We start from the raw sequence: 26,703 nt of genomic DNA on the forward strand, positions 1-26,703 counted from the left end.
ACCCAATTCAAAGGTCCTTCCCCCGCCAACTCAGATCGGGCTGCTGGGGTTGGGGGTTGGTGGGTTTCTTCTATTTCCTCACCTCCCTCCACCGCTCTGTGTCACCCACTGCTCTCAGAGCCAGGCCTGGAAGGGGGGACAGAGTGGAAGGGGAGGGGGAGGAGCCACAGAAAATGGTGACAGCAGGGCTCTCTGGGGTGGCCGGAATCTGGCCGGAGGCCACAGCGGCAATGCCCCAACCCAGCCCTCTCTCTCTGAGGCCTCCTGTGGATTTTCAACAACCTCCCCTCCTCCTGGCTAAGAAAACATCTGGCAGGGGCGATGCCCCCTCTTCCAGCTGCCGTTTCCCACACTCCCCTCAATTCCCAGGCAGACACCTTTGGCTCCGGTCACCGTCCCTGGCAGGCGGGAGGCCTTAGACTGGTCCTTGCTACAGGATTTGTGCCCCATGCCATTCCAGAGCATCCCCAGGAATCTTGTTTCTTTGCCCGCAAACCTTAGCGGGGCTGGGTTGACCCTGCCGCCCCCTCTCCTCTCCTCCAGCCCCAAGCCTTCCATGTGTGAGGTGAGAATCAGGCACACAGCCCTCCGCCCCCGAACTCCAGGATCTGCACGAGGGGCGGACAGTCCTTGCACACCGAGCCTGTCCCTCCAGCCCTTGCTTGGTCTCATGCTTGGGCTGGACGCAAGTACCAGACTCCGAACTGGATTGAAATCGTTTCTTTTTACCTGTCCTGCGCAGATGCCTTCAAACAAGGGGCACCGGGCGCCTGCGGTGTGTGATTTGGGGCCTCAGCACCCACTCCAAGAAGGCGTCCACAGAGAATTCCAGGTCCTGCTCTTCCGAAAACAAGGGGAGCTGGGGATTCAGGAAACAGAAGAGCAGAAGGCAGGGCTACACAAAGCATCAGGGAGAGCAGGGCCTCCGCAGGCTCCAGGAGACAGATGTAAAAGCAGGGACTGGGAGGGTTTCGTTTTTAATTAAAAAGCCATCGAGGCCCAGATATAAAGTATCATGACACTAATGGTCCAGGAAATCTGGAACCTTAAATCACGGCAATTTCTCCCCGGAGGGCAGGCCTGGGACCCCAGGATTAGATAGGGGGCTTGCTGTGTGCCAAGGCAGGAAGTGCAGCTCCCCCGTTGCTAAAGCATTCAGATAAACAGCGAGTGAGAGCTCGGAGGCCTCTGGGTCCAGTTTAGGGCCATCGTTTCACAGATGGGGAAACTGAGGCCCAGAGAGGGGTAGGTCCCACCCAGGGTCACAGAGAGAGCGTGAGCAGAAGCCAGACCAGAACCTGAGTTCAAGGTCCCCGCCCTGTACCAGCCTTAGGCCCACACCGCAGGATGGGTCCTCTCCCATGGTCCCCTGCCGGGGTCCTCTGGTGGGGTCCAGGCTCTGGGAATTGGCCCGAGTCACTGAGCCCAGAGATTTTGTGAGTTTCTGCACAGCTCTTGGGTGATGAATGGGGTGAACCTAGAGATCTGGCGGGGGGGGGCAGCTGTCCCCCACTAGGTCAGGGGCCACCTGCATTTACATCATCCAACATGGTCCTCACCGCCTGCCTGAATTGCCTTCCATCGGGGACTCGCCGAGTGACTTCAGGAAACCTTGCCAGCCTCCCTCTATCCGGCCTCGGTTTCACCAGCTGCATGATGAGAAGGCCGAACTGGACCCTCTCTAGCGCTGACAACCTGTGAGTCTATGAGTCTATTAGCCTGCCGTTCCATCCCCCAAAGAGGGGTATTCTGAAAACAGCAGCCAGCAGGGTGGGGTGATGATGAATGGGGCGACAGGAAGCATTCTAAGCTCCCAAGGAAAAAGTGCAACACATCCCCCGCCACGAGGATCCTTCTGTGCCCCGTACTTCTCTGGATTTCCCTCCTCGGGGCTGGCCTGAGCCCAACGTTGCACCCTTCATTCATTCATCCCACAAGGATTTATTGCTTCCCTGGAATGCACTGTGCTTCTACAAATCTTGAGATGTCTGAGAGCATCTCGCCAAAGAGGGTGGGTCTTCCTGCTGCAGCTGAGTGAAAGGCAGGCAGCCAAAGAGCCATTGACTTCTTCGGTCATATCAACAGAGACTGCGCCCAGGTCCAAGGAGGTGATTTCTCAATCTGCTCCATACGGACGAGATTGCTCGAGAGTGGCGACCAAGGTGCAAATGGAACTTTGTGACCAGAGGAGGTGACCAGGGATGGTTCCAAGTTCTGGAACCCAACACACGTAAAGAATGGTGAGGTTTCTGGGCCAGGTCAGCCCGGAGAAAAGCAGACTCCGGGAAAGTGGGTGCTAGTCCAAAACCTCTAGAAGGATGTTGGGGACAGAAGGTCGCGTGTGTCTGGTGGAATTACAGACCTGAGAACCAGAGGACCACAGAGGTTTTTCTGGTTCGAACTCTCCCCCCATAGCCTCTCTGACTGCTAACCCCTAATCCAGGGCACACCTCCCGTGACAGGGCGTTTGCCCCCCACCCGGCAGCTGCTCCCACAGTAAGATTTTGGCTGCTAGAAAGCTCTGCTTATGGGCGGTGCCCTCATTGGTTACTTATGCCCCAACCTCTGCTGGTCACTAGGCGGGCTGCTTTACCTACCTTCTTCCATCTAATTCTCACAGCCCCGAGATGCTGGATTCTCTCCCAGTCCCTACAATCCCCAAGGGCTCAGACCAATCAAACAACCCTCTAAACCCCACAGCCAGTAAGAGCGGAGCTGGGATCCGATCTTGGGTCTCTCTGATTCCAGAGCCATTTTACACCAGAAAGCAGTCACCTCTTTCCTGATTCAGCCACCCAGAACTTTGTGTCACTGTCCAAACCCACGATGTCCTTTCATGAGTCACTGCCTTGGCCTAGGGCTCCTTCTGCCAGGAACGCGCCCCTACCACGTCCGTGTGAAAACTGCTTTTCTTTTTTTTTTTTTTATTTGCTTTTTAAGGCCATAGCTACTTGGGATCCAAGATGTATCTGCGACCTACTCCACAGCTCCCGGCAACGCCAGATCTTTAACCCACTGAGCGAGGCCAGGGATCGAACCTGTATCCTCATGGATGCTAGCTGGGTTCACTACTGCTGAGCCACAATGGGAGCTCCCCTGTGTGAAAACTTCTATTCTCAGCACTATGCATGTCTTTCTTCATGACTGTTTTATATACACACACACATCATCACCATCTAGAACGTTTTATGACATACAGGAGGCACTCCATGTTTATCTAATCAATTCATAAACGCATCTGTACTTCCAGTCCTCCACAGAATTCTTGCCCTCTGTGAAGTCTTCTTGCCTCCTGCCTGCAGGGTGGGTGAGCTTGTTCTGGGCTCCCTCGGCCCCGCTCCCTGCACCCCCCCGAGCCCCCGACACCCCAACAGGCCCCTGGCATCTCTGTGGATCCCAGCACTGGCACAAGAGGGGCTCAGAAAGGAACAAGGAAGGCGATGGAACATTAGACCCGTAATAAAGCTTACAGATGACCTTAACGAGCTACGGATTGTTACAGCAAAGGAAACTGAGGCCCAGAGGAAGCAGGGTTGGGATTCCAAGCTCTAGATCCGCACCCCACTGGATGTTCTGACCAGAGAAAGGTGCCGGGGAGGCCTGAGGAGGCTGAGGGCCCGATGGCCCCAGGTCTCCCCCATATCAGCCTGTCCCACAGCTCAGCGAGCAGGGCCTGCCTCTGGGCTGAGCCGGGGATCCGGGGAGTTACTCCGGCTCGTGCCTCCCCACGGATGCCTTTCATCTTCCTGGCCAAGGAGAGGCCCTCGGTGGGTGCAGAGCGTGGGGCTGAGGTTCAAAGGCAGGCCCTGGCCCTCAGCTTCCGCCGTAAATTTACAGCCCCCCAAAGACCCAGTCTTTGGGGGTTGGGGGTGGGGTGGGGCGGGAGTTTTTCCATGGTTGGCCCCACAGACTCAACAACGTGTTGGAAAGTCCGAGGGATATAAAGCATTTTATCCACGTGGGGGCGGCGGGGCAGGATGCGGAGCCTGCCCACGGGGACTCGACGTGCAAGCATCTCCAGACAGGTGCATCGCCCAGGCCCCCGCCCGACCAGGCCATTTCCAGCCTTGCAGGGACTCCCGCATCCTTAGGTGACAGTCAAACTCCTTTATCTGGATTCAAAAAACAGGGGGGCCAGTTGGGGGAAGAGGAAGGTTGACTCCTTACCCCCAGACTCTTTGGGGGGCTCTCTGGGGCTCAGGGCCCTACAGGCCCGGCTGAAGCTGCCAGACCTACTGACGGCAGCCCGGACCCCAAGGTGGAGTGTCCCTGGCAGACGTGGCCGCAGGCAGGGAGCACTGAGCTCTTGATAAAAAACCTGGGGAGTGAGCCCGGCCAGCACCGGCAAGGAGGCCCAGCTCCTGCGAAATCCCGCCTGCTGCCTGTAGGCTGGGCCTCAGCCCCGAGGGCCCACCTCTGCCACCCCCAGCTTCACGGCATCAGCCCTGGCCTCCACTTGGGGCAACAAGACACCCCCCACCCCCGATGGCTTCAGGTATCCCCCACGTCAGCCTGCCGAAGCTGCGAGAATCTCCGAGCACCAGATGCAGGACAGCAAGTGCCACATTTGGCAGACTGGGAACCTGAACGGGGAGGGAGGTACCAAGTCTGAGGCCAGTGGCTGAGCCGAGTCATGCACGAAGCCCCTGGTTCTTCACCCAGTGTGGCCCATGCAGCTGAGTGGCCCCCTGGGCCTGGGCTAGGACCTCGACAGTGTCCCAGCATTAGCGCTACAAACGACCCTCCCTCGATGCCACCTCTGTGCCAGGCTCTGTCCTGGCCCTGGAGCCACGGAGGTGATCGGATCTGCCCGCCCTCCACCTCCTGGTGAGACAGAGGACCGTATCAGGCTGTTAAGTGCAGAGTAGGGAGAGGAGCAGGTGCTCTCTAGGGAAAGTGGGGACAGGACATCCTGGACAGGGTGACCACAGGGGCCAAGGCCCAGGGGCAAGGGTGGGGGTTGGCAAAGCTCGGCAGCCAGACCTGCAGGTGGATTCAGGGCGTCTAGAGCGTCTGGTGGGAGGCAGGTGGGGTGGTGGATGAGGGCCAGGGACTGGATCGCGAGGGCTCTGTGAGCCTGTGGAGGGGACGGGCTTCAGCCGGAGCCCAGAGGGGTTCAGACGCAGCCTTCACGCAGCAGGCGGCCGGCAGAGCCCAGCCCACAGCCAGGTGCCCAGGTGTCTCTTGCATCCACCCACTTACCACAAAGAGCCACACGTCCCCTCGCCTGGGGTAGTAAGGGACAGAGGCCTGGCCATGGGGGAGGGCCTCCCCGAGCGGCCTCTTCAAGGGCCCCCTCTCAGACCTTGGGCATCTGGCCCTCGCCACACCTGCCAGGCCTCACCTTCACTAACCAGGAATGCGCTTCCCGAAGCTTTGCCTAATGAGAGTCATTTTCTCCCAGCCTGCACATCAGACTAAGACCAAAAACAAAGCAACAAGCCCAGCCTCCCCCTCGGCAGCTCCAGCCCTGCTTTCCCACCACGGAAGCAGCAGCCCCCGCACCATCCCCCTGCTGCCTTGCGGATCTCCTGGCGTGGGCCGGGCCCGGGGGCCAAGGTGCGGGGGGTCAGGCCTGCCCCACCACCGAGGGAGGGGCCCAGAGCATAGAGTCTGTATAAATTAATTTAATTGGGCCCTATTATCACTTTGCTCCAAGCCTGCAAGTCTAATCTAGCGTTGAAGTAATTCATTGAGTGTGAATGTTCTGGAGCCAAGACGTCCCTCTGCTCTCGGAACAAAACTCTCCACGCTTGGCCCAGGCCCCGGGCCCCGGCAGCCTGGCTCAGCAGAGGGGCTGTGTGGGGAGCAGGGCCGGCAGGGGAGGCCTTAAAATAGCTCTTCGCTTTGGCTGCCTCCTCTGACGTTCCCAGAATGGGGCCCCGCTCCACACCTCCAGTACACACACACACACACACACACACACACACACACAGCTACACAGGCACATATTGGGGTGATACTCGGGCCCTCTCAGACCCCAAAGACAGCTGCAGAGGTCCCAGGAGACCTGGGTGAACCCCGAATAACGACAAGAGGTCGGGCAAGTCTGTCTCTTCTGGGCCTCCGTTTCCCATCCTGCCAAATGTCCTGGCTTCTCCCTGCAGCAGCTTGCTACCCTCCTGAGACTCAGCTTCCTCATCTGTGAAATGGAAGAATGCTTATCTCCCGGGGCTGTTGGGGGGGTTAAATGAGTTACCATCTGTAAAATGATGAGAGCTGTGCCTGGCACACGGCACACCCTCCATAAATGTTTGCCCATTGAGGTTGTGAGGCTCAGATGGGAGGGGGAGGGCTGAGGCCAGGCTACATCACAATTGCAGAAAAGCGGGAGGGAGCTGGCTGCTGCGGCTCCCAGGAAAGCGTTCTCCCAGGAGAAGGGCACCTGAGAGCTGAGAGAATGCGACTTGCCCAGCGGGCTGTTGTTATGATTACATTTACATACGTTATGGTGCAATTATTCATACCCTGATGCCAAGCTCATTAAGCAATCAGGCACCATGAATGGAATCCACGGGGTTGAGCCCCAACCTGAAGGCGAGACGTGGCCTTGGGGGCCCCTGGACGCCCTGATCTAAGGGCAGAAGCAGCACACCCATGCATGAATGGGGGCTCAGGCCCTGCCGAAGGCCCTCTCAGGCAGAGGCAAGGGACATGGGCCCTGAACGGGGTGGGGTGGCTGAGGATTTCCTGGTTGGCCTGCTCCTTCCTTTACCCATCGTGAAATACCAACCGCTCTTCCTAGGGCCCACCTGTGCTCCAGGCCCTGGGTCCGAACTAGCCCTGAGCTACAACGTGGCATCCAGAAAAGCAATTTATTTATTAGCTCTGCTCCTAGTTTTAATACTGACTTAGAGGAAGGCATGAGAGTTGGCAGGTCCAACCAAATCCCCCCCCCAAATAAAAGTAGACCAAAGGCTCCTACCCAGGGACCTTTGCTTCCTAACCCAGAGAGTACATGAGGCGGGAGTTGTATTTGGGGGCTCCCACTCCTACCCTCCTTTCTGAATTCTGAATTCTCTTCCTCCTGTCCACCATTTATTAATAGTGAGCAAGTCTCCGCAGCTCTCCAAGCCTCAGCTTCTCCATCTTTAAAATGAGCTAATAGGGAGTTCCCACTGTGGCACAGTGGGTTAAGTAGCCCCCGTTGCCTCTGTGGCAGCATCAGTCTGATCCCCAGCCGGGCACAATGGGTTCCCAGTCCGGCGTTGCTACAGCTGTGGCATAGGTCACAGCTGTGGCTCAGATTTGATCCCTGGCCCAGAAACTTCCATGGGCCACAGGTGCAGCTGGAAAAGAAAGATAATAAAAATTTAAAAGCTAGTAGGTGTTCCCTGGTGACCGAGTGGTTAAGGATCCACATGGTCACTGCCAAGGTGCAGCTTCAATCCCTGGCCTTGGAACGGCCACATGCCTCGTGCACGGCCAAAAAAGTTTAAAAAATAAAAACAAAACCAAAATGCACTCATCACATGTACCTCCTCACAGAGCTGTGAGAACTAGCTGCAGGGTACACAGAGCATGGGTGAAACACTCGACCAATACTTGCAGATGGCTGCGGAGCTGGGTGTTTTGTTTTGTTTCGTTGTTTATTCTGTCTAACCCATGATCCTGGGAATGGCAGGGCCCAGCTCTGCCTCACCCATCTTTCCTCTAAAACACACGGCACACATCACCTGCTGGCTCTCAGCCGGCACCCAGGCTGTGCCTCTGATGGGGTGGGGACCCAGACGGCGCCAAAGGCTGAATGAGGACAGTTCTAAGGCTGTGAAATGCCAACAGGGGGCTGGAGAGCTTCCTCTCCCTCTCGTATCCCCCAGAGGTGGCTTTGGCCATGTCCCTCTAAGCACCCAGTGAGCCACCTGGCAGAGGGATCAGCTCCACCTCTGCATGGGGTCACTTAATTCCTCGAAGTACCCCGCTGGTGCTCAGCCGCCTCACAGCTCCCCAGGGGGAAGGCAGGTGCCAAGAGCAGAAAGGAAGGCTGGAAGCGGATTGACAAGCTGAAGCCGGGAAGCCAGGCAACCACAGGGCAGCCGCAGAGGCAAATCTCGAGACCTCTCTGAGCCTCAGTTTCCCCACGCAGGGCACATGAATGACGACATGGACCTCAGGTGTGCGGGGCTGGGCCTGCCAGGTCCCTCTTCGGGCATGAGGTGCTGGGAGCGCCGTGTCAGCTGTCAGCCTTCCTGGGGGACCAGGGGACAGCTCGGCTGCAGAGGATGCCCCGCCCCCTTCTGGACCCATCAACCCGCAGGCAGGAAGGCCAGCCCCCCAGCCCAGACTGGGGCAACTCTGAGCCTGTCCCAGTTCCCAGCCGAGGCCTTCGGGAGACGGTGTCATCACGGCCGCCGTCTCTTCTACCCGATCCCGCTTCCTCTCTGCCCCTTGACGGCGGGTCATTCCAAGGGCCGTCCTGACAAACACCCCACAGGCCCGTCTCCAGCTCAGGGCCTCGAAGCCAACCCGCGACAGGTGCCGGGGGAGACGCGAGAAATGCTCGTCCCTGTTTGTCGTTCCGAACCGGGTGTCCTGCTTCATGTCTCTCTTACTAGACTCCAAGCTCCAGGACGGCAAGGACCCTGTCTGTTCTTGATCCACGCCGTATTTCTATGCCTGGCACACACTAGGTCGTCAATAAAGACGGGCAGAGAGAAGGAAGGCAGGAAGTGGAGAAGGATGGTCCTGACCGGGGAGGGAGGGAGGGAGGGAAGCAGTCAGAGAGCACACGGGACAACCAACTAGACCCGGGAGGAAAGCTGTGTTTGTTCTTTTTTTTTTTCTTATTTATTTTGCTTTTTAGGGCCACACCCACGGCAGATGGAGGTTCCCAGGCTAGGGGTCCAATCGGAGCTGTTCGAATGCCAGATCCGAGCCTCATCTGCCACCTACACCACAGGTCATGGCAACGCTGGATCCTTAACCCACTGAGCGAGGCCAGAGATTGAACCCGCACCCTCATGGATCCCAGTCAGATTCGCTACCCGCTGAGCCGCGAAGGGAACTCCAGGAAGGCGGTATTTAAACTGAGAGCGGACAGAGGCTGGGACGTGACCAGCAGTGGATGCCACGAGGTGCAGACGGAGGGAGCAGAACGCCGCGTTCTTCCAGACAAAGACCACAGCACAGGCAAAGGCTCTGAGGCAGGAGCCTGCGGAGCCGAAAGAAGGCTGGGCATAAAGAGCAGCGAGGAGACCCAAGATGAGGCTGGAAAGGTGGGCACAGCCAGACCCGGAGCCACAGATCAGGGCTTTAGCCTACGGGCAAGGCGAGCCTGGAAGTTTTCAGCAGAGAGAGGCAAGGTCAGGTGCGCATTTTGGAAAGATGTCCCACTGCCACGTGGAGGGTGAGTGAGAGGCCACCGTCATGATGCCACTAAGACCTGAGTGACGAGGGTTCAGCGAGGGTAGGGTTGGCGGAGACGGAGAAAACCGGAAAAAGCAAAAAAATCTACTTGGAGGTAGTATCCTCCGAGCTTATGGCTTGCTTGTTTGGGAGTCAGAGGCAAGTGAGCGGGAGGGAGGAGTCTGGAAAGATGCTGAGAGCTGAGGGGTCCTTTGCGGACCTGGGGAAGCTGGAGGAGAAAGAGGTGGGGGTAGTGACGCTCAGGTGTTCCCACGGAGGAGCCTGGAGACATCACGGGGTGAAGGTCGGGCACTTGTGAAACATAAGGATCTGGACCTGGGAAGAAAGTCCAGGCTGCGGACAGAGATGTGGGGGCAGCTGGGAGATGGACTGTGAGTCTCGGAGGGCGGGGACCCTGTGGGGTCTACACTGCAATCACAGCGTAGTTTAGTCCTGGGACCCCTGCTGGGTGAATGTTTGCTAACTGGACGGACAGATGGATGGATGGATGGAAGGCAGGATAGACTAAGAGACAGATGTGCTTCTCCCTGGAGAAGCTTGGGATCTCTCCAGCTGTAATCCCACCGCCCAGCCCAGGCCTGAAAAGTGGCCAGTACGCAGGACACTCCTGGAGCCAGTACCCTCTCTGTGCGGCTGATGGTTGGGGGTGGGAGAGGAGGAACAGGACAGAGTCAGGGCCTCATTTGTACAGACAGGTTGCTGAGGTCCAGAGAGACAGAGCCAGGCCTGGCTCCGGGTCTAGTACTTTCTCTAGAAGCAGCCTCTCCATCTCTCCAGGCACCTTCAGGCAACAGTTATCTTCCTGAAAGAGATAAAGAAATGAGGCCCAGGGGAAACCGCGAACTTGCCCAAATTCACACCTTCAGGAAAAACTAGGGATTGAAGTAAACCAGTTTGGAGTTTAAGGCTTGACTGCAAGTCTCTTCAGCCAGGGGTGCCGGGCGAGTTGGACAGCTGCGTGTAAATCAATGAAGTGAGAACACACCCTCACGCCGTGCACAAAAATAAACTGGAAATGGCTTAAAGACTTAAATACAAGACACCATAAAACTCCTCGAAGAGAACATAAGTCAAACCTTGGTGTGACTTAAATGGTACCAGTGGTTTCTTAGGTCAGTCTCTCGAGCAACTGAAATAAAAGCAAACCTAAACAAATGGGACCTAATCAAACTTGGAAGCTTTTGCACAGCAGAGGAAACCAGCAACAAAATGAAAAGAACCTACAGACTCTGGGAGAAAATGTTTGCAGGTGATGCGACCAATAAGGGCTTCATTTCCAAGATATACAAACAGCTCATGCAATTCAAGAAAAACAAACCCCAGGAAGCTCCCATTGTGGCTCAGCGGTAACGAGCCTAACTAGTAGCCACAAGGACGCGGGTTCAATCCCTGGTCTCATTCAGTGGGTTAAGGAGCCGGCGTTGCCATGAGCTGTGGTATAGGTCGTAGATGCAGCTTGGATCCCACGTTGCTCCGGTTGGGAGGTAGGTCCGCAGCTGCAGCTCCGATTCGCCCCCTAGCCTGGGAACATCCATAGGCCACAAGTGTGGCCCTAAAAAGGAAAAAAAAAAAAAAGAACAAAAAACAAACAAACCCAATCGAAACATGGGCAGAAGACCTAAATAGACATTTCACCAAAGACACTCAGATGGCCAATTGGCACATGAAAAGACGCTCCACTTCATTAATTATAAAGAAATACAAATCAGAACTACAATGAAGTACCACTTCAAACCAGTCACAGTGGCCTTAATTTTTAAAAAAATCTACAAATAATAAACGCTGAACAGGGTGTGGAGAAAAGGGAGCCCTCTTACACTGTTGGTGAGAATGCAAATTGGTGCAGCCACTGTGGAAGAGTACGGGAGGTTCCTCAAAAAACTAAAAATAGAATTGCCATGTGATCCAGCAATCCCCCTCCTGGGCATATATCCAGACAAAACTCTAATTTAAAAAGATGCATGCACCCCTATATTTATAGAAACACTATTTCCTTCAGATTATGAGACTGACACACTGCCTACTGTGCTAAGGAGGCAACTAGAAACACTATTTCCAATAACCAAGACAAGGAAACAACCTAAATATCCGAGAGGTGAATGAATTAAGAAGATGTGGTACATATAAACAATGGAATACTACCCAGTCATTAAAAAGGATGAACCAATGCCATTTGCAGCCACAAGGCTGGACTAGAGAGTCTCATACTAAGCGAAGTAAGTCAGAAAGAGAAAAATACCATATGGCATCACTGGACACGTGAAATAAAAACAAAAACAGACTCACAGATATAGAGAACAGACTCGTGGTTGCCAAGGACAGGGCAGGGGAGGGAAGATGTGGGAGACTGGGATTAGCAGAGGCAAACTATTATATACAGGACGGATAAACAGGGAACACCATTCACTAGCCTGTGATAAATCATAATGGAAAAGAACATGGGAGTTCCCGTCATGGCGCAGTGGTTAACGAACCCGACTAGGAACCATGAGGTTGCCGGTTTGATCCCTGGCCTTGCTCAGGGGGTTAAGGATCCGGCGTTGCCATGAGCTGTGGTGTAGGTCGCAGACACAGCTCAGATCTGGCGTTGCTGTGGCTCTGGCGTAGGCTGGCGACTACAGCTCCGATTGGACCCTAGCCTGGGAACCTCCACATGTTGCCAGAGCAGCCCTAAAAGAGGCAAAAAAACAAAAAAACAAAAAAAAAAGGAAAAGAACATGAAAAAGGACATACATGTCTGAGTCACTTGCAGAAAGGAACACAACATTGTAAATCAACTATACTGCAATAAAATTTTTAAAATTAAAAAAAATTAAATGAAAAAAAAAAGACGATTTCAGATTCCCAGCTGGGCCACTCAATGCTCAGAGCCCGTCTGGCCCCTGCCGCTTTGGGTCCCACATTCGCCCCTGAGAGGCTGGCCCCCTGGGCTGCGGGGAGGGGTGCCGGCTCGGCCACTTGCAGAGCACTGCAGACCCCAACCCTGGGAGAAGAGGGCGGGACCTGCCCCCAGCAAGCCCTGGCTGAGGTCAGTGGGTCCGCTGGCCAAGCAGGCTTGCTCAGGGCAGAGCCATCAGAGCTGAGATGGAGCGTTTCCAAGGTGACAGCATGGGACTAAAGTAACTTGATAGGTCCTTCCCCCACCCTACCTCGCTGGGGCTCAGGGGAGGGGCTGCGGGGACAAGGGTGGGGAGGGGGCAGCTTCATGCTGACTCCTGGTTTCTGCGCGGCAGCTGGAAGGTCCCCATCCCCCCAGTGGACAGATGGAAGATTTGAAACCAGAGGGCGACAGGGCTTGGCCCAACATCACCCAGCGGCTGGCGACAGACCTGAAGCCCAAGGCTCGTCAACTGGGGATATGTGTGCTGCCTGTTTCTTGCATCCATTCATTCCTTCATTCAATTATTCACTCAGCCAACAACCTTCCTTCCTGCCCGTGTCATGGGAGCTGCAGACTCAGAGAAGAATCAGACAAGCCCTGCCCTCAGGGAACTCCCGGTCTGATGGGGAAACAACCACATAACTAGTCAATGACAACATGGAACTTCTGCGACAACAATTCACAAGGGAGCAGAGCGCAAAGGCCAGTCCAGGCTCGGGTGCTCAGAGGCTTCGTGGAGCAGGTCGAGTCTGTGGGACAAGGAGCCCCAGGGCTGGATTCCCAGTCGGGCAGGGAGCACAGAGGCAGGAGAGCCCCACGGGAAGGCAAGTCACAGGAGCCCTCGCAAGGGACACCCCACTATTAAGTCAGCCCCCACCCAAATCCTGGTTCTCCACCCCTCCTCAGACTTGTCTCGCCTACCCCTTGGAGCGGGGACGGGGAAGGACACCCCAGCCAGTGGCAAGGGCCAAGGATGTCTCTGTCCTCAGGGCCCCAAGAGGCAACTCCTCCTGAGCCAGGGCTGAACACCAACCAGTAAGGGCAGGTCCTCTCCTCCAGCCCCCGTCCCCGAGAACTGGCCCAGTCACTCCCTTCCTCTACAACACGCCGCTGAAATGCATGGTCATTCTCACCGGCTACAATCATTTCAAGACAAAGCAATACTGGTCTTTCCCGACGCACGAATGGGGACAGCTTCTGAATCTGTAAGGATTCAGAAAGACTTACATCTTCAAATCCTGGCTCCCGGACTTAGCGGCTTGGCAATGTGGGGTCTCAGTGGGCCATCAGGGTTGGTGACACCCACACCACATAGAGTGGCTATGAGGACCGGCAGAGAAGCCATGTATACCAAGCAGCAGTGGGAGCTCAGTCAATGCCTGTCCCTTCTCTCTGAGACTGGCAGGGCGAGCACCCCCAGTGCGCCTTCCCTGGGAAGGGAGAGGGCATTTCAGGGATGCTGCAGGGGACACCAGGAGGAAGAGCCAGGAGGCCAGGAGCAGAGGCTCCGGGGCACGTTAAGACTCGCCCGATTCCCCCACTTGGGCTGGGATGATGCTCTCCCTCTCATGTCCCCCAGGAGCTGATCTGACCTTTCCCACCGGGAAACCAGCAGGGATGTCTCCCTGCAGCAACACTGGGGAGCACTGGCTGGAAACCCTGCCATCCAGAAGGGGTCACTGGAAGAGGCGCCCCGCCCGGAGATCGGGGACCCCGAGGAAAAAGTGCCTTCTAGAGATGGCTGGGCCCCTTGGCTGAGGCCAGGAAAAGACCTGACCAGGTCCCCACAGGAGGTCTGGGGAGCAAAGCCTCCCAGAGAGTGGATGACCTCACCCACCGAGAGATGCCATCGGGCGCGCATGCGTCAGGCTGAGCTGGGCAGGGCCGGTAGCCAGAGACCCACCTTCCTCACCAGCAACTCCTCGTGATGCGGGGCCCCAAACACAGCCCCCCGCAGCACGGCTGCGGCTAGAGGGAGCCGGGTGGATGGGAGGAGGTTCCCGGGCATTGTCTGGAGCAGATTTAGCCCAGGAAGGCGTTCTGAACACCCCTCCTAGAGGGGAAGGATGAAATCCAGCCACAAGGGCTGCATCAAACGACCCCCAGAAAGTGCCCCCAAAGAATGTGAGCGCACAGCTTAGAACAGGAGGGGACGTGCTTTGAGTCATCACCAAAGCAAGACTGGGAATCAGGAAGCCTGGGCTCTGGGCCTGGCTGTTTGTAGGACGGGGCGGGCGCAGTCCTGCTCGGCGACTCAGTTTCTCCTTCAGACAATGTGGGGCCCAGGCTTAGAGGCCGAGGCCTCCTGTCTCTGACTTCGGCGTGTAGCTTCAAGACTGGGCAGCAGTCACCAGGCCCTGTGGGGGACTGGGCGTGAATTTTCCTCACTGGTGCCTAGACCAGGCCACAGCCACACAGCAAAAGCTGAGGACACTCCCGTCACTGAGGCTGTGACCCCGAAGCTTGAGACACTCTGTGGGCCCCTCCTTTTGCCCACCCCCGGCCCTGGGATTCTCTATAGCAAATATTTGCAGCTGGTCACAACGTCCGCCCGGCCCGCCCGCCTATTTTCTGTGGGCAGCCTTACCTCTGGCTTCCCAGCATCCGGCCTGCTCACCACAGGGCTCCTTGGAAAGTCCTGGTATTTGAGCCCGGCCTCATCTCAGACCCTGAGCGGCCTGCCCAGCTGGGCCTGGCCCCTCCCTGGCTCAGCAGGTCAGCCTCTTCCCTGGCCTCCAGCCGCTGGCCTCTGCCTCACAGCCGCCACGTGAACACGCCTGATACCCAGGCCCCAGGTCCTTGCCTGACTTAGAAAGTTGGGGGGGGGCTCCCCAAGCACTCAGAGAGGGCAGGAGTTCGCTTTGGAGGACCCATCTGCCCCAGGCACCCTGTGTGGCCACCTGCCAGCCCCACACGAGCCTTCCTCAGACGGCTGGGTCCTGTCCAGCTGTGGCCTGAGACCTTGCCCTTCCTGCAGCCTGCAGAGCCAGGTTCCACTTGCTTACCCCCTGTGCGACCTTTGGCACTTCCGCTTCCTGTTCTGCAAAACCTGGATAACAAGTGCAGTCTCGGACCTGTCCAGGTTGGGACAGAGAGGCTGGGAGTGTGCAAAAGCGCCTAGCATGACGCTGGTTCACAGTGGCAGCCACGGACCTGGTAACGCACCTCCCAGACTGTGGTTCAGTTGGTCCCTCAGAAAGGCTGCCCTGAGCTCCCTGCCCAGAGGCTCGCCCGTCACCCAGCCGAGGAGATGGGCCCAGGAGCACCAGTCACAGCCTTGGGAGCCCGGGAGGATACCTAAACACCCACATCTCAGAGGCCCCGCCGAGTCGTGGAGGATGCGTGGGGGTGTGACAGTAGGGCAGGAAGGGAGGGCCAGCACAGGGGACCCAGCGCAGATCTGCATGGCTGAGGCCCATCAGAGGGATGTGGGCCTGGTTTCCAGGGCCTGACTGCCAGGCTAAGGGGCCCCCAGAGCTGGTGGGGCAGCGAAGGGCTTCAGCAGGGAGGGTGGAGGTTGGATCAGCGTGTGAGAAAAATCCTTGGACAGTGGGGCTGGGTGGGGTGGGAGAGGCACAGGCAGACACGGAAGAGGCCCCTGTGCAGGGACCTGGGAAAAGACAGGACAACCGCCCAGGCCAGTAGATGGCGGAGGACTGAGTGTCAAAGAGGCGGGGTGGGGGGGCAAGGCAAGGCGAACCAATGAGGGACATGGAGGAGGAAGGACAGGACTACTTCCGCAGTGGCATCCAGGAAGACCCCCAAGCCACTAACCCACTGGGGACTCAAGCCAGCCCCGCCCTCTCTGGGCCTCAGTGACCCCCCACCCTTGTGAAACGGCCCAGAAGAGCTCAGGAGGCACTCTTTGCTCACACGTCCTGTGCGAGACAAGGCAAGGGCCCTTCTCTGCTTCTGCGGGAGGGGGAGCAAGGCCGGCCGCACCCCCACCCCCAACTCAGCCTTTCTCGGAGCCTCACCAGCACAGACAGGGCCCTAGGACCGGCCAAACAGGACCAGAGGTCTCACCAACCTAGGTGAGGGGCAGGTAGCCCCGCCCATGAGGCCAGATGCACATGGATGCAGCGCCACCTACTGTCCCCCTGGGAAGAGGCCGCCAGTCCCAGGAGTCTGGCTCTGACCCAAACAAGTCCCAGTGGAATGAAGCATAGCAAGGGGTTCCTACGGGCCCTAGGCCCCAGATTCCCCTCCCCGGCCTCTCCAGGAGGCTTCCCGAAGACACAAAGTTCCCTTCTCTAACGGGTTCTGATCACATCGCTCTCTGCTCAGAAACATTTCATGGCTCCCTATTGCCCCCGGGTTCCACGCACCTTCAGCCTAACTCAAGGCCCTTTCCATTCCTACACAGCAAAATACTTACCAGCCCCCGAAACACTTCATCTTTTCCCTGTCCCCAAGGCCTTACATATGTTCCGCCTTTTCTTAAAATACCCGTCTCTGACCTCTCGGCTTAGAAAATTCCTGCAGAGACGTTCCCCTCATGGCGCAGTGGAAACGAATCAGACTAGTAACCAAGAGGTTGCGGGTTCGATCCCTGGCCTCGCTCCACGGGTCAAGGATCTTTATCTGGCTTTGCTGTGAGCTATGGTTTAGGTCGCAAACATGGCTCGGATCCTGCGTTTGCTGTGGCTGTAGCGTAGGCTGGCAGCTGTAGCTCCGGTTGGACCCCTAACCTGGGAACCTCCATATGCCTTGGGTGCGGCCCTAAAAGGCAAACAACAAAAAACAAACAAACAAAAAAAACCCAGAAAACTCCTGCAGAGCTACCAAAGACCAGTGCAAATGTCACCTCCTGAGTGAAGCCTTCCTTAAAATACCTTTCACGCCAAGTTCACCACCAAGCACCAAGACTGCCCGACAGCAGGAGTTCAAGCCCATCTTCTTCTGGGTACCCCACCAGTCCCTGGGCTGCCTCTTACCCCTACTGAGGCCGAGAATGTTTCTGTGTCCATCTCTTGCTCTTCCCAGGCTCTAAGCTCCTTGAGGAAAGAGACTGTGGGCGACCCGTGGCTTCTCAGCTTAGGGTCTGGTGTTCAAAGAAGTAGCAGTGATTAAGCATCTACTGGACTAGATGCTTCCCCATGACTTACCTGACGCAATGACTCAGGTCACCTATGGTGACCACAGAAGCACTGTGTTCCTGCCCTCCTGGCAGCCCAAACGCCCTGCCAATAGCCTGCTGCATGACCATGGGTGGCTCGCTGAATTTTCATCTGGCAAAAGAAAAGGGTGTGATAATCACTATTTCGGCTCCTTCAGCTGAGGTCTCCTAACCCCCATGGCTCTGCTCACACGTTTCCTCTTGCTCTTCCCAAGAAGCCCACCTCCCAGGTCCGGACCCTTGCTGCAGCTGCTCCGAGCCAGGCCCTTGCCAGTTTGTCCTCTAGAAACTGCAGCTCTGAGCTTATGTGCCAGATGCCTCTGCCTCCCAAGGAAACCCAGGCCCAAACCCACTAGCCCCAAGCCTTGCTGGAGGATGGGCCCCAGGTCTGGTCTCTGGAAGTCTGTAGAATGTTCTCACACCATTAGAATGGTCCTAGCGGGAAGCCAGACTCACCAGCTGGAGGGAGGGGTCACGGGAGCCTGGGAATGAGCAGTGCTTTCGGGGAGCTGTGGAACTCCACTGGAAACTGGATGATGGAGGCAGCCTGGGGACCGCAGGAGCCATCCTGCCCACCACCTGTCCTCCAAGGTGGGCAAAGGGGCCCTGACTTGCCTGAAGTCACAGGGAAAGTCCAGAGCAGGGCCTCATGCTTCCCAACCCCAGCCTTAAAATCCTTCTGCTACCCCACTCTCTCACTTCCATCCACAGCCCAGAGAACAAGTTTCAGGAGACATTCTAGAGGCCTCTGTTCAGTTTCCGGGCTGAGCAATGCTAGTGGGACAAAGCTCCCTCACTGCGCATGCGCCACGTGCCTGGCATACAGAAGCCTTCAAGCGAAGGAATGTTCTCGCCATTGCGAGGATGCCGGAGGTGAGGCTCAGAGGGAATGAATGACTGTCCTGGGTCACAGAGCAGGCCTGCTAGGATTCTAGTGTTGTCTCAACTATCAGGCAGGGCTCCCCTGAAGGCCGATGCACACACGCTAAGTCTAGAACAATGCAAAACAGCAAATACCCAAACATAAGATTTGAGGTTCTGAAATCCATAAGGGAGCATGGAAGGCTTCCTGGAGGTGGTGAGGTGGGGCACGGAATGAGGCCTTGGAGCCAAGCTGGATGGAGAGGGAAGGAGGGACACCTGTGGGAAGAGGCACCCTCATCCCCCTTGCTTCCTACTTGGGAAAGGCTGAGCCATCCACCTGTTACCTGCTTCCTGACCCCCACATCCAGTCCATCACAGAGTGCTACCCAGAAGGACCAGAGCTTCTCCAGACCATCCCCTTTTCTCCACTCCACGGGGCGACCTTGGCCCAGGCACCTTGACCTATCTATAGACTCCTCACTCATGTCCTGCAGTCCTCTGTTCCACTCCCCCGCCAAGCCGGAGCGGTCTTTCTTCAACTAGAATTATCTGGCTGAATCACAGGTCCTGCTTGGAACCTTACAGTGCCCGCCCTGCATGCTTTAGAAGGCCCTGCCGGGTGGGTCCTTGCCACTCTCTCCCGCCGGGTCTTGTGACACTTCACCTTGAACTCATACTTGAGTGGCACATCATGCTGGCAATTTCCCCCAATGGTCGCCCTCTTGGCCTTTGCATCGTCGGTTCCATCTGTCCACATGTGCTTCCTCTCCCAGAACGCTGCTTAAATATCCCTAGGAAGCCTTCCCTGACCCTTGGGTCGAGGGCAGTGTCCTCCGCAGATTTCCCGCTGCGTTTGCCTCCCGCAGCCCAGGCACCCCGCGCAAGGGCAGAGTCCCCGAGCGCGCATGCGCTCCTTAGGCTGCGCGGGGCCGGCGGGACCGAGAGGCGCTGACCCGGGTCCAGGCATCTCCTCGCACGATTTGCGCGGGAAGGTGGGCCAGGGCCTGACGGCGCGCTGCAAAGTCCGTTTCCGCCCCCTGGGCACCCAGGGAATATTTAGGGGCTGCTGGAGGGCTGGGCAGAGGGAGGCGCGGTCGCGGCTGCCTGGCGGGTGGAAAGCGCCGCGCCCTCGGGTCCCCTGTGGTCCCCAGGCGGGGGCCCGGCACGTGCGGAAAGTGGCCCCGAGCCCCCAGCCGCAGCGGATCAGGAGCGACCGCAACCTGGAAGCCAAGAGCGTGCAGCGGCTTCCGGATGAAAGTGGGGAGGGAGGCCGGCCCCCGACCCTTCTGCCCTCGGAACCTCGCGTGACTCGCGCACTTCACTGGCAGGAAACTGATACAGAGCCGAGAGGGGCTGTGCTGACCCCAGGGTCCCTGCTCTGCCCACGTTCGCCATTTGGCACCGCTGTGAGTCGAGGGCGGGTTTTCTCTTAGGATCAGAGGGACAGTTGTTACAAGGCGGATTCCAGGGCCCATCTCCTGGAGATTAGGCAGATCTAAGGCAGGACCCAATGAAAGCTTTTAAAAGCAAGCAGGCAGGTCACACACCACACACTGGGAAACATTGGTAGAGCGATATTTTGGAGTAGGAAGGCTCCCCTCAGTTGATGGGCAGGATAAAGCAAGAGTGGACGGGGCCGGGAGGCAGGGAACCTAGACTCGGATGGACTGGAATCCTGAAATCATCGTTTTCTGCTGGGTAACCAGAAACGAGTGATTGATTAACCTCTCTGGGCTTTGATGTGTCTCTTGTCTGAAATGGACATAACATGCAGCCACAAAGTTCTGTAATAGCAAAGAGGTTTGTATAAAAATGCTTTGCACATTAAAGCACCGCCATCGTTATTATTCACTGTCACCGCCCATCAAGGAGAGAGGTCAGCCTGAAGTGGTAATGGCGATGAGCTCAGATGCCACCTCCTCTGTAAAGCCCACCCTGATTCAGTCACTCGGGAGGAAGCCTCCCTTCCTCTGGTCTGCATGCCCCTCAGCTTCTTTCCCTATTAGGTACTCCTTTCCTGGGCCTGGGGCTGACTTGGTACCACATGTGCCATTAGGGATAAGGTCAGAGGGGCCGGGTGATGGACACAGTTCAAACCTCAGTCCTGTCACTCATTGGCTGTGGGATCTGGGTCTCTGGCTCCACACCTTGTAGCCTCTATAGCTATAACGTGTAAAGCTTCAAGTGGAATCATGGCTATAAGATTCTGCAATGTTGGAGTTCCCGTTGTGGCTCAGTGGTTAATGAATCCGACTAGGAACCATGAGGTTGCGGGTTGAATCCCTGGCCTACCTCAGTGGGTTAAGGATCCAGCGTTGCCGTGACCTGTGGTGTAGGTCACAGACATGGCTCGGATCCTGCGTTGCTGTGGCTCTGGCGTAGACCAGTGGCTACAGCTCTGATTCAACCCCTAGCCTGGGAACCTCCATATGCCACCGGAGGGGCCCTAGAAATGACAAAAAGACAAAAAAAAAAAAATTCCAAAATGTCTATCACTCAGCAAGCCCAACTGGGATAAAAAAAAGATACATACTTGGGGGACTGGGGAAGCATCACAACGGGTGGCTTCTGGCCTGGACTTTTAGAGCCAGGAAAGGCCTAAACATGCACAGAACCGCTGGGGAAGCCCCCCCACCCCCACCCTTGCGGGCAGGCTCTTCCATATTCTGGTTACACTCTATTTACTTCTATAAATTGGCAGCAGAGCATTCCTGCTCTGACATGGGTTGCTGTTCACTTACAAATTGAAATGGGATAAAGATAGCAAATTGAACACACACTGTGGTCTCTCCTGAAACCAGCTAAAACAGCAGGAAAGGGATTTATCAAACTATTGGAAAGCAGGCACAGCCAACAAAGAATGGTAACTGCCTGGATCCTAAAGAGGCAGTAAAGAAAATTGAAGAGCAGCCCAGTTTTCACTGTGAAACCCCCAAATGGTTTAGGAATTGGCGGCCCCAGGTATTTCTGGAAATTGGGTGGCTGGGGAGGCTTAAAAACAGGAAAATCGTTTGGAAATCTGTTTAAGAACAATCAGACTCCCAGACACCCTTCCCACCTGGTAGAAGTGAAAGGTCTATTCTCAGGATGGAGTAAGAGGGGCTGTCTATACTGGGGGGGACTCTGACAACTGGAATAAAGTAAACATTTGTTAACGAACCCAACTAGTATCCATGGCGTCGCGGGTTTGATCCCTGGCCTTGCTCAGTGGGTCCAGCCATGAGCTGCAGTATAGGTCGCAGACGCGGCTTGGATCGCATGCATTGCTGTGGCTGTGGCGTAGACCGGCAGCTACAGCTCCGATTAGACCCCTAGCCTGGGAACCTCCATATGCCGCGGGAGCAGCCCAAGAAATGGCAAAAAAAAGGACAAACAAACAAACAAAGAGCTTCCAGAGAGAAGGAAAAAAATAACAGTCTTTCTACAACAGCTTGAGCGTCATAGCGACATTGGATTTTTCAATAGCGAGATGGGAACCAGGAGCCAATGGAAGGTGCCTTCAAAATTCTGAGGGAAGCTGTTTCCATCCAGAATCCTATCCTAGCCAAGTGACTATCAAAGATGTGGATGGAATAAAGGTTTTTGGGTTTTTTTTGGTCTTTTCTTTTCCCTAGGGCTGCACCCATGGCATATGGAGGTTCCCAGGCCAGGGGTCGAATCAGAGCTGTAGCTGCCGGCCTACACCACAGCCACAGCCAAGCCACAGCCACGCAGGATCTGAGCTGTGTCTGCAACCTACACCACAGCTCACGGCAATGCCGGATTCTTAACCCACTGAGCAAGTCAGGGATCAAACCTGCGTCCTCACGGATGCGAGTCAGGTTCTTACCACTGAGCCACCACAGGAACTCCCTAAAGACATATTGAGTCATGTAAGTTCTCTGCATACATTCTCAGGAAGCTACTGGAGGATGTGTTTCAACAGAAATGAGTGAGTAAACCATACAGAAGAGGTCATGGCATTGAAGGAAGAGAAGAGGCCACAAAGGAGGTGGGGGAGAATCCCCAGGCCAGCGGTTGTGCAGTAGGAAGTAACTCATCCTGACGGGAACAGGATGGAAGACTCTAGAAGGGATTCCTTCAAGAAGATGAAATCGGTCCATTATCCAACACATTTAAACACACCGAGAGGAGATTACATAACTGTAATTGTGACGCAGGAAAGAAGAAGTAATCATAGACTATTACATGGCTCACGTGTCAACAGCATTTACACGGCCTAATAATGTAAACAGTGAATATGGTTCCAACCGAAACTGTGACAATTATACAGGATGGCAGGGAACACAGACGGAGATGTGCCTGTGGAGGGAGCAAGGAGAAAGTGTGGGTGTGTTGGAGAAAGGTATTTAAAACAAAAAAAAAAAAAAAAAAAAAAAAAAATCAAGAAGTAGCAATATAAGGGAATAATTTAGAATTGAAAGTCATTGCCTCTGCAGAGTGTGAAATGATCTGAGTGTGTGTGTGTTGAGGCAGGGACTGCTGCTTTCCATTACAAGCCTTATAGAATTTCTAAATTATGTGCATGTATAGCTAAAGGTTAAAAAAATTTTTTTTTTTTTTGTCTTTTTATGGCCGCTTTTTTTCCCCTAGGGCCGCAGCCACAGCAAATGGAGAGTCCCTGGCTAGGGGTCGAATCAGCGCTGTAGCCTCTGGCCTATGCCACAGCCACAGCAACACAGGATCTGAGCTGCGTCTGCAACCTACACCACAGCTCACAGCGACACCAGATCCTTAACCCACTGGATCCTAGCCAGATTTGTTTCCGCTGTGCCACGACAGCGGAAACAAATGACAATATTTTTACATTGAGTCATATAAAGCCCCTAAGCCAAGGTCCCTAGTGGCAGGAAGGCAGTCATTTTCAGCAGAAGGCTTCGCCTAACAGTGGCCAGGCCTGAAATGCCAGCAGGAGAGGAACATTCTGGGAGATGCTGGGGGGCTGAGCTGAGTAGGCAGTTCATCTGTGGAGGGCAGGTTCCAATGCCACGCCTTCGGGGGTCTTCTGTGGTCCCTGCAACTCCATAGGATGCTTCTGTCCCCTTCACCGCTCGTCCCATGTCATCCCACTCTCATTACTGTCACCACTGGCCTCATCTCTCTCACCAGGCTGTGAACTCCCCAAGGACAGTGACTTCAGCCAAGTGACACAGAGAAGCTGTCCAGTAAATATTCGCTGAATGCACCAACAGTCCGGCACCCAGCGAGGCGTGGGCGCATACTTATTGAAGGGAATAACAGTAATTGAACAGAAAGGATCTTCTGCCTTAGAATCACGCTCCCCTGGGTTTTGGGCACGAAGCAAGTCCTGGGTGAGTGTGCATTGCCTTGGCGGAGCGGGCGGAGCCTCCCGGCCTCCCAGCCTGCTGCGTGATGTTAAGAATTTCGTAACCTTTCAGAAGGCTGCCAGGATTTCTCCATGTATTAGTAAAGAGGAAAAAAAGGTAGGGAATGGTTTTCTGGGTCTGGGAGGATTGACCTGGGAATTGAGGGGTCGGGGAGAGAGGAGATGGTACACAGAAGAGCCCCCAGGGATTCGCAGGTGTCTAGGAGGGCGGGTAGGGGGGCGGGAAGAGTAGGAGCCAATGGAAATCTGCAAAAAAGCAGGCTGCGTGGGGGCGCGGGTCAGCCCCAGCATCTCTGCCCAATGCCACTCCCCCTCACTGCGCTTCAGCCCTGGCTTCCAGCAGCTGGCGGCGCCCAGAGGGACATTTGTCCAAATCCTCCCTCTCTCCCAGAACTGGGCGGGCAGAATCCCAGGCCAGCCCCGTTTCCCTCTGGGCTCAGGGAGCGCCACGGAGTGCTCACACGACCTGGGACGTGAGATCACCTAGCCACATTTTAAGTTCTACAGGTGGGTAAATGGTTTGGTTTTTTTTTTTAATGGCTGCACCCACACCATATAGAAGTTTTCAGGCCAGGATCAAACCCGCTCCTCCGCAGCAACCCAAGCCACTGCAGTTGGATTCTTAACCCTCTGTGCCACAGCGGGAACTCCCCAGGTGTGTAAATTTTAAATAAAGAAGTGAGAGACCAACCTAAAGTTACCAGCTTTTTATTTTGCTTGGTAAAGATTTAAAAAAGAACTAGCAAAACGTTCTATTTCTTGATCTGGGTGGTGGTTATAGAGTGTGAACTTGGTGGAAACAGATCAAGCTGGACACTTGTGAGCAAGATGATTCTATGTGTTAGACTTTGTAAAAAGTTTATGCAAAGAATTGCCATGTACTATCACACCATCATTTCATCTTTATGAATAGACTTTCTTGGCGTCCCGTCGTGGCTCAGTGCTTAACGAATCCGACTAGGAACCATGAGGTTGTGGGTTCGATCCCTGCCCTTGCTCAGTGGGTTAAGGATCCGGCATTGCTGTGAGCTGTGGTGTGGGTTGTGTGTGCTGTGGTGTGGTCGCAGACGCGGCTCAGATCCCGTGTCACTGTGGCTCTGGTGTAGGCCGGTGGCTACAGCTCCAGTTAGACCCCCAGCCTGGGAACCTCCATATGCCGTGGGAGTGGCTCAAGAAAAGGCAAACAAACAAACAAACAAAAAAAGAATAGACCTTCTTTTTTTTAGGGCCACACCCGTGGCACACTGAAGCTCCCAGGCTAGGGGTAGAATCAGAGCTACAGCTGCCTGCCTGCACCAGAGCCACAGCAACCTGGGATCTGAGCCGGTCTGTGACCTACACCACAGCTCACGGCAACGCCAGATCCTTAACCCACTGAGCAAGGCCAGGGATAAATCTGCAACCTCATGGATCCTAGTTGGATTTGTTTCCTCTGCAGCACAACAGGAACTCCAAGAAAAGTTATTTTGATGCTATAAAATGGGAAAGGCATAATCTCAATAAAGGATAGTCCGTCCTTCTACAAAGAGGCAGTGGTACATTTATAATACCACACTTTGCATGGACGATAGTAAAAAAAATTCCAGAGGAGAAACAACTAAAGCTTTATTCCACATATTATGCATACACTGCTTTTGCCAATTTAGGAGTCTATATCCAGCCTGTTTTTAAACTTTTATCAGAGTTGTTGAGGAAAATCCTGCTTCACTTGGTTATCGTGAGGGAAATAGAAGCCATACCCACTGTAACTTCACTGAATCTGGAACGTTCCTCCAGAGCTGAGAGAGGCTGAGGACCAAGATGGCAACCAGCAGCCCCTGCTCCCCTGTTGCCTGAGGGAAGGAGGCCTGGTGCTGGGGTCACAGCCGGCAGGCACCCTGAGTACCTGGAACAGAGCAGTCAGACCTTTACCAGAAAGGGGCGCTGCAGACTGAGGGGACCTTGGTTAGAGACCCCGGCCAGTCTGCCTCTGTGCTAACTTTTGGGAACCTCACCCCGCCTCCCGCCAAACTCTCACGTGAAGGCCCAGAGAGAGGAAGCAATTTCCCCAAAGTCACACAGCACGTTAGTGAAGAATTGGGGCTAGAACCTGGGTCTCCGGCCTGCAGTCCTGTGCTCTCCCCACCCCTCCTGGCTCTGGGCTCCTGGCAGTCGCCTTTGCTGACCCCAAAAGCGGCTCACAGGTCCTGCGATGCTGCCGTGAACTCTTCAGGGCTCCGGCTCTGGTGGTCAGAGATAGGGGAGTGCTGGGCTGCAGGGGATCGAGTTACCTGCTTGGAGTGGGTCCTCCGGGGAGTCAGCTGCTCTCCAGCTTGGCAGGAAGATGACTTGGCGAGGCTGGGCTCATCGAAGATGCCAGGGCTTCTACAATGGAGGGCTTCAGCCATCCAGCACCTCCTTGGGGGCTGCTGTCACCAACCTCAACCTGACACCCTGGCTCTGGGCAGAGGATGGCGGGGGTGGGTACTGGGGGAGGCGGTTCAGAAGGCTCTGCCAGGCAGGGGAGGGAAGGGCGTGGGGGGCTTGGCCTCTGCAAGACAGCTTCTTTTCCTCCTCGAGGGCTTTGCTCAGGCCATGCCTTTTTCCTGCTGCTCTTTCCTCTTAGACACAAAGCCTCTTTGACTGGGGACCCGAGGCCGGGTCTACTCTCTGGGCCTTCGTCGCCTAACCTGTGAAACAGCCAGTTGTGAGCATGGGAATCTCTCTCGGGGTCCTGTCTGCAGACAATGAGCCCCTCTGGTCCGCTCTGTGGCGGGTGGGTTCCCAGATGAGGATATGGATCCTTGGCAGCCCGGGTGGCAAATTCCTCCCCCCCAGCGGAGGGGTAGGGACCCTTAATTTCTCTTCCATGTGGCAGAGTGCCTCCAAGCAGGAAGAAAACCCAGGTAGTCATGTGTTCCAGGCACCTGGAAGGTCTCAAATAATCTTTGTTGAATGGATGAAAGAATATTAAGGTTTAGCGTGAGGTTATTTTTTAAAAACTTGCCACTGCGTAAAAATAGAGAATCAAAGAGCTAGTCCAGCTGCTCTCATTTGACAGAAGAGGAAATGGGCCCCCCTTAAACGCCTTTCTTGCCGGAGGCGGCACGGGGAACACGTGGCCAGCAGGTGTCCTGAGCCCAGCTC

At 55.5% G+C, this 26,703-nt stretch overlaps 1 long non-coding RNA gene across 1 annotated transcript in view; it reads right to left on the reverse strand.

Annotated features, from left to right (window-relative positions):
• The window catches only part of LOC102162516, a 40,005-nt gene extending 20,708 nt beyond the window's left edge, over positions 1 to 19,297 (reverse strand). Inside the window, exons 1-2 of the long non-coding RNA XR_002335544.1 lie at positions 18,895 to 19,297; positions 17,356 to 17,478 (exon numbers count right to left, since the gene is read on the reverse strand). This is a non-coding gene — a long non-coding RNA (uncharacterized LOC102162516). The remainder of the gene's footprint in view (positions 1 to 17,355; positions 17,479 to 18,894) is intronic.

This window comes from Sus scrofa, chromosome 9 (genome assembly GCF_000003025.6).
Source record: "Sus scrofa isolate TJ Tabasco breed Duroc chromosome 9, Sscrofa11.1, whole genome shotgun sequence".
Taxonomy (NCBI): domain Eukaryota; kingdom Metazoa; phylum Chordata; class Mammalia; order Artiodactyla; family Suidae; genus Sus; species Sus scrofa.